This window comes from Balaenoptera ricei, chromosome 11 (genome assembly GCF_028023285.1).
Source record: "Balaenoptera ricei isolate mBalRic1 chromosome 11, mBalRic1.hap2, whole genome shotgun sequence".
Lineage (NCBI taxonomy): Eukaryota > Metazoa > Chordata > Mammalia > Artiodactyla > Balaenopteridae > Balaenoptera > Balaenoptera ricei.
The window spans coordinates 34,034,892-34,044,121 of record NC_082649.1 but is presented as its reverse complement, the minus strand read 5'-3'; positions in this window follow the sequence as shown (position 1 = coordinate 34,044,121).

The window sequence follows — 9,230 nt, the reverse complement described above, 5'->3', positions numbered from 1 at the left end:
CTGCGTGCTGCGAGTACTGAAGCCCATGCGCCTAGAGCCCGTGCTCCGCAACAAGAGAAGCCACCGCACCGCAACGAGGAGTGGCCCCCACGCGCCGCAACTAGAGAAAGCCTGTGTGAGGCAACGAAGACCCAACACAGCCATAAATAAATAAATAAATAAACTAAATAAACTAAAAAAGAAAAAAAAAACAAACCAGAAACCCAAAGATTCACAGACATATGAGGAAAGCATCTAATGTGAAAAACAGAGGTCAAAACAAACAGATGAAAGCAATTTGGAGGAAACTGTTATGCAGACAGAAAGAAACTTTTAAAAAAATTATTTATTCTCAGAGAAATGTGATATTGCATCCATGAAATAAGAATAAGATGCTATAAAAATGAACATTCAGAGAACAAAATGAGGTCTCAGAAATTTAAAACGTAACAGGAATGAAAATTAAAAAGGAAGACTGGAAGTTAAAGATATCCTCCCAAACTGTAGCAAGCAAACAAAGAAACAAAAACAAAGGAGGAAAACAGAAAAAACAGAGAAGAGAAAAGCCCTTAAAAAGTATTTCAAGAACATTTCCCAGAATTGATGAACATGAGTTCCAAACTGAACAGGCCAATGAGCATATAAAAATGTACCCTAACCAAAGCACAGCATCATGGAATTTCAGAACTGGAGACACAGATGCTACAAACTTCTAGAGAGAAAACTGAGTCACAGGAAAGGATCAGGACTCCAAACAGCATTGGTTGTTCAACAGCACTGTCATAGAAGATGATGGAGCATTGCCGTAGAAGTTCTAAGAGATTTTTCTGCAACCTAAAATTCCATACCCTGCTAAACTATTAATTTGTAAAATAAAAACATGTTGAGACATGCAAATTCTCCCCAAACTGCAACTCTCGTTTACCATTTCTCACAGTGGGAGGGTGGAGGATGTGTTCCCTCCCCCAAACACAAGAAAAAGAAAGCAGAAAATCAACTAAGAGAGAGATTAGGATCCGTGCCAGGAGTAGAGAGCAAGCAGGTCCTCCTGGAGAAGTGAAAGGGCTCTGGGAGAGATTTCTTCAAGAAGATGAAATGCACAGAATGCCTAAAATTTGGACATATTGAGATGAGATCCACACTACCAGGGAAGATTTAGAGATTGAATCACTAATATGTATGAGGAAAACTAAGCAAATATAAAAGGGCAGCTCACTCTAGAGAGAAAAAAATGTTGAAATAGTAATAATATACTACATGGTTACGCTATAAATAACATTTAGTCATAAAAATGAAGACACTGAGGTCCCATTTAACCAAGAGGACGATGTAACCATATTGGGAGAGTGGGGAGACACGAAGGGGTTCTGGGGGAAGGTTCTAATGGGGAGGGTGGATAAAAGATAATTTAATCTACGTCTTATAAAGTGAGAACTTAATTGGCACCTAAAACTGAAAAGTCAAAAAGTAGCGATGCAAGTCTCTTTTCTACAGATATGTATGCTGCTAAAACTCAAAGGAAGCATCTAAAAGAACTGAGAGTGGGGGGACTGGGGGTCGGGTGGAGGGGTGGAGGTGGGGGACAGGGAGCAAGGACACTGCTGCTTTCTTCACAAGACTGGTAGAGCTCTATTCTTTCAACCACGGCACAGCACGTAGCCCTCTGTGGTTTAATTCCGTGCTTATTCACCTGCCTGTCTTCTAGAAGGTGAGCTCTGCAAAAACCAGGCCCCATTCATCTTGTTGCCCCAGCACCCAGCCCAGTACCTGTCAGACAGCAGACCCTCAATTACGTGTTTGTGGAATGAATCATCGTAGGTTCAAGCTGGGAGGGAACTTTCATTTCAACCCTATCATTTTACAGGTTAGAAAACCGAGGCCCACAAAAGAAAGGGCGTGTTCCCCAGGGCTCGGGTGGTGAGTGACAGCTCCAAGGCTACACTGTCAACCTCTGGATTCTTTGTCCATCCTCCTGCAAGCCCAGGGGCCACCTTCGAATCTACAGAATAAGTGACGGTTTGGAAACAGAGCTGCTCTCGTGGGGAGAGGATTTAAAGAGGGAGGAGAGGTAACAAGAGGAGGGAAGACAAGCATCCAGGCAGAGGGAGATGTAGCTCCTACCAGAAAGGTGTGGCCCTGCCCAAGTCAGGAGAACGACATCTCCCAGAAGAGGAGGTGACCGTCTGGGACCCACCAGGGACTTCTCCCTCTGAGGCCCCACTGGAGCTCAGAGTTCAAGATCACACCCTATGGCTGCCATCCAGGATTCAGGAAGCTGCTACTGCTTCTGCCAAACCGGCCTCTCAACATCCAGGAAGCTACAGAGTGGCCCCTGGGAGGCTGCAGCAGAAAAATGGCACATTTCCTCCACGTTTACCAGGAGCAAAAGCAGCCCAAAAGGGCATTCACTGCTGCTTCCAAATACCACCCAATGCATCTACATTAGGGGGAAACTAATTTGCACCCGGATCCCTATTGCCAGCGAGTTCTGAGAAACGTGGCTTTCAGATCTCTGACATCTCCAGAGAAGGGTGGACCGGAGGTTGAGAGCGACGCTCCACAGTCCCCTCTGTTGATTTCACTTCATTCCTCTCCTGTCTCCCTCCGTCCCAGGCTACGGCACCAGAAACATCCCTTCTCTTCCCAGGCCTCCAAGGAATGCCCACCTGTCTGTGAGTAAATTCACGCAAACAGATGCCTGGAGGGACCCCTGGGCACCCAGCTCTGAATCACAGTGCGGGCTCTGCGGGCCTGAGGAGATACTAGTGTCGTTAATGTCCCCTCTCAGCCATCTAAGCATCCAGGATCAACGGGGGAGGGGAATTTCAGGTTTAGCTTGTGACATGAAAAGACTATTTGGCAGGATGCCAGTAGACAGGCAGGAGGGACCTCTGTGCCAGGGAAATGCCCACAGTGGGCAGCCCCGTATCCATCACAGCATGGGCACTGGGTAGCAGGAGGCTGGCCACGTGGGTCCCGGGGTTAGCAAGCTGGACAAGCCAGGAGACCGTCTCAGAGATAATATCCAATTGGGATCATGTGAAGTCTGGTGGTGTCCCAGGCAGGGTGGGGGGCTGGGGTCCGTCTGAGTCAAAGAGTTCCTGGTCACGGAGCCCCTTTCTCCCCACGTTAACCCCCAACGCAGAACCTGGCCTCCTGTTCCATCTTGCACTACCCTCCTCAGCCGGCTGCACTCTGGCCGGGGAACCAGAACGGTCCTGGACGAGAGCAAGTTGGGTGGCACCTCTCTCTCCCTCCTGGCATGGGAACACAGGTTCTCCCCTGGTCTCCCAGCCAGCCCCTTGTCCTGCCCTCTTGGAGTTGGACAGACTAGGTCCAGTCTACACTCCAGTACTTTCTAGTTGTGAGACCGCGGGCATGGTGATGTCACCCTTCTGAGCCTGGGTTTTCCCATCTGTAAAATGGAGCGAAAGGTAACATTTCTCCCAGGGATGTTGTAAGCATTAAACAAATAACATGTGTAAGGCTGTTGGCGGTGCTTGGCATATGGTCAGTTGCCCACTGCTGTGTAAAAACTGCTCCAAAACATAGTGACTTAAAAGAACAGCTATTTACTTCTCATGATTCTGGGGGCTCAGCTGGGCAGTACCTGTGCTCCTTGTGGTGGCAGTGGGGCACTCATTTGGTTACATTCAGCTGGAAGTTCAACTGTGGTGGCTGGACCCCCTTCAGCAAAGTGGGCTTCTCGCATGGCAGCCCAGGGCCCCAAGGAGTCCAGGCAGAAGCCGTCAGTTAATGCCTGGGCTAGAACTGGTACACTTCACTTCTGGTGCATTCTATTCTTCAAGGTGAGTCCCAAGGGCAGCTCAGACTCTCTGGGAGTGGAGATAGCCTCTGTCTCCTGGTAGGAGGAGCGACATGGCACAGAGATGGGAGAGATTGTTGGGGGCTGTCTTTGGAGACAAGGTACCAGCACATAACTTTAGGTCAGTGGTAGATGCGGAAGTCTGGCTTGACCACTCGGCTTTGCACCCTCAGGAGTCTGGCCCAGAGCAATGTTTCCCAGACGATGCAGGCTGTATCACTGGTGTCCCAGAGATGATTTGCAAAAAGTAACTTTGCTTGGGAATTCCCTGATGGCGCAGTGGTTAAGAATCCGCCTGCCAATGCAAGGGACACAGGTTCAATCCCTAGTCCGGGAAAATCCCACATGCCGCAGAGCAACTAAGCCTGTGTGCCACAACTACTGAAGCCCGAGCGCCACAATTACTGAAACCCACGCGCCTAGAGCCCATGCTCTGCAACAAGAGAAGCCACCGCAACAAGAAGCCCACGCACCACAACAAAGAGTAGCCCCCACTCACTGCAACTAGAGAAAGCCCGCACACACAGCCAAAATAAAATAAATAAACACAGCCAAAAATAAATAAATTTAATTAATTAATTAAAATATATTTTAAAAAGTAACTTTGCACTTTGAGTCTTTTTTAATCCTTTTGATAGCATCAAAGAGAAAGATGTTGGCTTAGTGCTAGCCTGTGTCTAACACACTCTACCACTAGCTATTGCTGGCCCGGCATTAGTGGTATCCAGCAGGCAAAGTATCTTGCCAGAACGTAGTATGTTGCTTTGTTTCTCATGCATTTATTTATTTATTTAAATAAATTTATTTATTTATTTATTTTTGGCTGCGTTGGGTCTTCGCTGCTGGGAGCGAGGACTTCTCTTCGTTGCAGTGCACAAGCTTCTCATTGCAGTGGCTTCTCTTGTTGCAGAGCATGGACTCTAGGCATGTGGGCTTCAGTAGTTGTGGCGTGTGGGCTTCAGTAGTTGCAGCACGTGGGCTCAGTAGTTGTGGCTTGCGGCTCTAGAGCGCAGGCTTAGTAGTTATGGCGCATGGGCTTAGTTGCTCCGCGGCATGTGGGATCTCCACGGACCAGGGCTCGAACCTGTGTCTCCTGCATTGGCAGGTGGATTCTTAACCACTGCGCCACCAGGGAAGCCCTCATGCATTTATCTTTACAATCATCAAGTGAACTGGCTTTCCACTCCTGAGGGTAATAGAACATTGGCTGAAGTAAGGAGAATCATCGCAACAGAGGGGTCAGAACCCAAGGGCTTCCCAGCTCCAGGCTACAAGCTCTCTCCTGATAACCCTACTTCCAGTGAGTCTGTTGTCCCCAGAAGAAAAGCCTCAGCATCCCCACCACCCTTACCTCCTTCACCCATTAAACTTTCCTCCTGTACATTAAATTCCACTCCCACAGACATTCCTTGGAATCTTTACAGGCCTCTTCCAGAAACTCCTCTGTGCTTTATTCTTTTTTCCCCCCTATTGAAATATAGTTGGAATCGATTTATTTATTTTTTTTGAATACAGTATTTTTTTTTTTTTTCTTTTGGCCATGCCACACGGCACGTGGGATCCCAGTTCCCCAGCCAGGGATCGAACCCATGTCCCCTGCAGTGGAAGTGCGGAGTTTCAACCACTGGACCATCAGGGAAGTCCCATTGTTTTATTTATTTTTTAAATTAAATTTATTGGAGTATAGTTGATTTACAATGTTGTGTTACTTTCTGCTGTACAGCAAAGTGAATCAGTTATACATATGCATATATCTACTCTTTTTTAGATTCTTTTCCCACTTGGTCTTTACAGAGTATTGAGTAGAGTTCCCTGTGCTATACAGTTGTGCTTTACTCTTCCCCAATACTCTCCCCGTTCTCTACTAGCAGGCAGTGTGGTGCAGTGGGGAGCACTTGGGGTCAGACCACTTTGGTGAGGTCTGGGGTCTATCACCTACTAGACACAGCCCCACCTTTCATGTTTACAGCCCAGGGCAAGAGTGCAGAGGAGACTCCCCAATTCCATATCTTGAGAGTTAAAAGCTGCAAATAAAGCTAACAAACCATTACATAAAAAAAGTTCAAGCTTCCTAGGTTGACAAATATATCTTCCTTAAAACCAAAAACGTGTAAGAGTGTGTACACAGAGCTATGCTTTTTCTATGATGACAGACAGAAAAATATAAAAGTCACTGAATTTTGTGTAATTTTATAGTAAGTCTTGAAATCAGTATAAGTCTTCCTACTTTCTACTTCTTTTCAAATTTGCTTTGACTATTCCAGATCCCAGTTTTTCTAGGTCTGAGAAAGTCTAGGTAGGTTGCCTTCATTTTGAAAGATATTTTTACTAAGTATAGAATTCTAGGTTGATGGTTTCTTTCTTTTCTTTTCTTTCTTTTTTTTTTTTTTTTGTTTTAGTACTTTAAGGATGTCTCTCCATTGTCCTATGGCTCGCACAGTTTCTCATGAGAAATATGCTATCACTCTTTTTCTTTGTTCCTCTGTCTGAGATGTGTTCTTTTCCCTCTGGCTGCTTATACAGTTTTCCCTTTCTTACTGGTTTTCAGCAATCTGATTATGATGTGTTCTTATGTGGTTTTCTTTACGTTTCTTCTGCCTGGGTTCATTGAGCCACTTGGCTCTGTTGTTTTTAGTTTTCATCAAACCTGAAAATTTTTTTATCATTATTTCTCCTTTGGAGAAATATATATTTTTTATTTCCCTGCCCCAATCAGGGTCTCCAATTTCTCATATGTTAGATGACTTGGTAGTATCTCAAATGTCACTGATGCTCTATTTATGTTTTTTTCCCCCTCTTCTTTTTGTCTCTGGGCTTCATTTTGGATGTTTTTTATTGCTGTATCTGCATATTCACTGATCATTTCTTCTACAGTGTTTAATCTGTTCTTAATCACATTCAGTGTATTTTTTTATTTAAGATATTATATTTTTCACTTCTGGACATTACAATTGGACTTTTTTTATAACTTCTGTTTCTCTCCTGATCATGTTCATATGTTTCTCTACCTTCTTGAATACATGAGACTTATGAGTGAGGCACAATTATATTATCTCAGTGTCTTCCTCTGCTAATTATTTCATCTCTTCATTTCTAAATCTGTTTCTACTGATTGATTTTTCTCCTGATTGTGGGTCATACCTTTCTACTTGTTAGCATGTCCTTTTGTTGTTGTTGTTGTTTGTTTGTTTCTAGATTTTTTTTTTTTTTTTTTTTTTTTTTTGCCACTCTGCACATCTTGTGGGATCTTAGTTCCCCAACCAGGGATTGAACCCAGGGCCATGACAGTGAAAGCATCAAGTCCTAACCACTGGACCACCAGGGAATTCCCTGTTTCTAGATGTTCTTTTTTTTTTTTTTAATTATTAGCACCTTTAATTATTATTTATTTATTCATTTATTTATTTGGCTGTGTTGGGTCTTTGTTTCTGTGCGAGGGCTTCCTCTAGTTGCAGCAAGCCGGGGCCACTCTTCATCACGGCCTCTCACTATTGCAGCCTCTCTTGTTGCGGAGCACAGGCTCCAGATGCGCAGGCTCAGTAGTTGTGGCTCACGGACCTAGTTGCTCCGTGGTGTGTGGGATCTTCCCAGACCAGGGCTCGAACCCGTGTCCCCTGCATTCGCAGGCAGATTCTCAACCACTGCGCCACCAGGGAAGCCCTCTAGATGTTCTTTATCAGACTGAGGAACTTTCCTTCTATTCCTAGTCTTCTGAAAGTTTTTAACAGGACTGGATGTTGGATTTTGTCAAACAGTTTTTCTACATCCATTAAAATGATCCTACGGTTTCCCTTTTTTCATTTGTTAATATGGTGAATTCAATTGATCGGTTTTCAAACATTAAACCAACTTTGCATTCCTGAGATAAACCCCACTTTGTCAGGATGTATTATCCTTTTTATATATTGTTGGATTTGATTTGCTAAAATTTTGTTTAGAATTTTTGCATCTATGTTCGTGAGGGCCATTGGTCTGAAGTTTGATTAGATGCTAGACATTGTGAATTTTCCATTGTTTGGTGTAGGAGTTTGTTGCATTCCTTTAAGCAGTGTTGGACTTTGTTCTGGCACATAGCTAACATACTTGAAGTAAGATGTATACTTTTGAGGCTTGCTTTTAAGATTTTTAGGGCAGATACAGAGTAGCTGTTAGTCGAAGGTTAATTTAGACCTCTGCTAAGGGGATATGCTTCTGAGGACTATACTCAATACCCCGTGTATTATGAGGTCTTTCCACTCTGCCTGATGGGAACACAAACTAATCCCTGCCCCGTGTGAGCTCCAGGCGTTGCTCTGCCTTCAGTGGCTCTTTCCCGAGCCTCTCCTTTCATGTGTGTGCAAATCAGTGCTCAGCCAGACTCAAGGAGACACCTTTGCTGATCTCTGGATATATGTTCAGCTCCACTTCCCTGGGACTCTGGCCTGTGAATTTCTAGCACCTTTCTAAATCTGTCTTCTCAATCAGCAAGACATCCAAGCTCTGTTTGCATTCCCTCCTCCCTGCACTGAAGCCTGGAAACTGCCGGAGGCGGGGAGCTGGGGTAATTACAGGGCTCACCTCATTTGTTTCCCTCTCCCCAGGGACCAGTCCCGTGTTGCCTTTGTCCAAAGTCTGAAAATCATTTTTTCAGCTATTTTGTCTGGAGTCCTAGTTTTTTAAGGCAGGAGAGTAAACCTAGCCCCTGTCACTTCATTATGGCCAGAAGCTGAAGTCTCATTCTGTTAGTAAATTTCTTTTCCCATGTGGCTGTGACATGCAGAGCCTTCTAAACTGCAGATCCCAGGTCGGAGGCCCCTTTGCCTAAGTCTGAGATCACTAGTAACTAGATGTGTTACCTTGGGCCAGTTACTAGTCCTCTTGGTGCCCCCATTTTCATTACGGTCAGATGGAGGGGACAATAATTGTATTGACTCTAAGGACTGTCGTGAGATATTGGTAAGATCTTACACGCTTAGCACCCCTAAAACAGTGCCTGACACATAGTGAATGGGTGTTTGATAAATGTGGATTATTTCAGGGACAATCCAGACCCCCCAACTAGGGGTCCCTCAATCTCTCAATCTCCTCCCACTGTCTTCACTCAGAGAAAGAGGAATCCTTCCTTTTTTTTTTTTTTTAAGGCCATCACATCCCCTGTCTGATGAGTTAAAAAGATCCTTTCTGGACATATTTTCTCCTGATTTCTCAGCCTCTCTCTCTTTCCACAGACTCTTTTCCCTCCGACTAAAACATATTCCTGTCTACTGCCTTCTAAACACCAAGGAACACAAACGTTCCCTCTGGCCTCCCTCCCCCTCACGCTCCCTTCCTCCGGCTTTATTTCCTTTCTCTGCCAAATTTCTTGAAAGAGAGCTCTGTGCTCTCTGCCTCCCATCCCTCACCTCACACTCACCCCACATCTCTGCACAACCCGCCCTGCACGGAC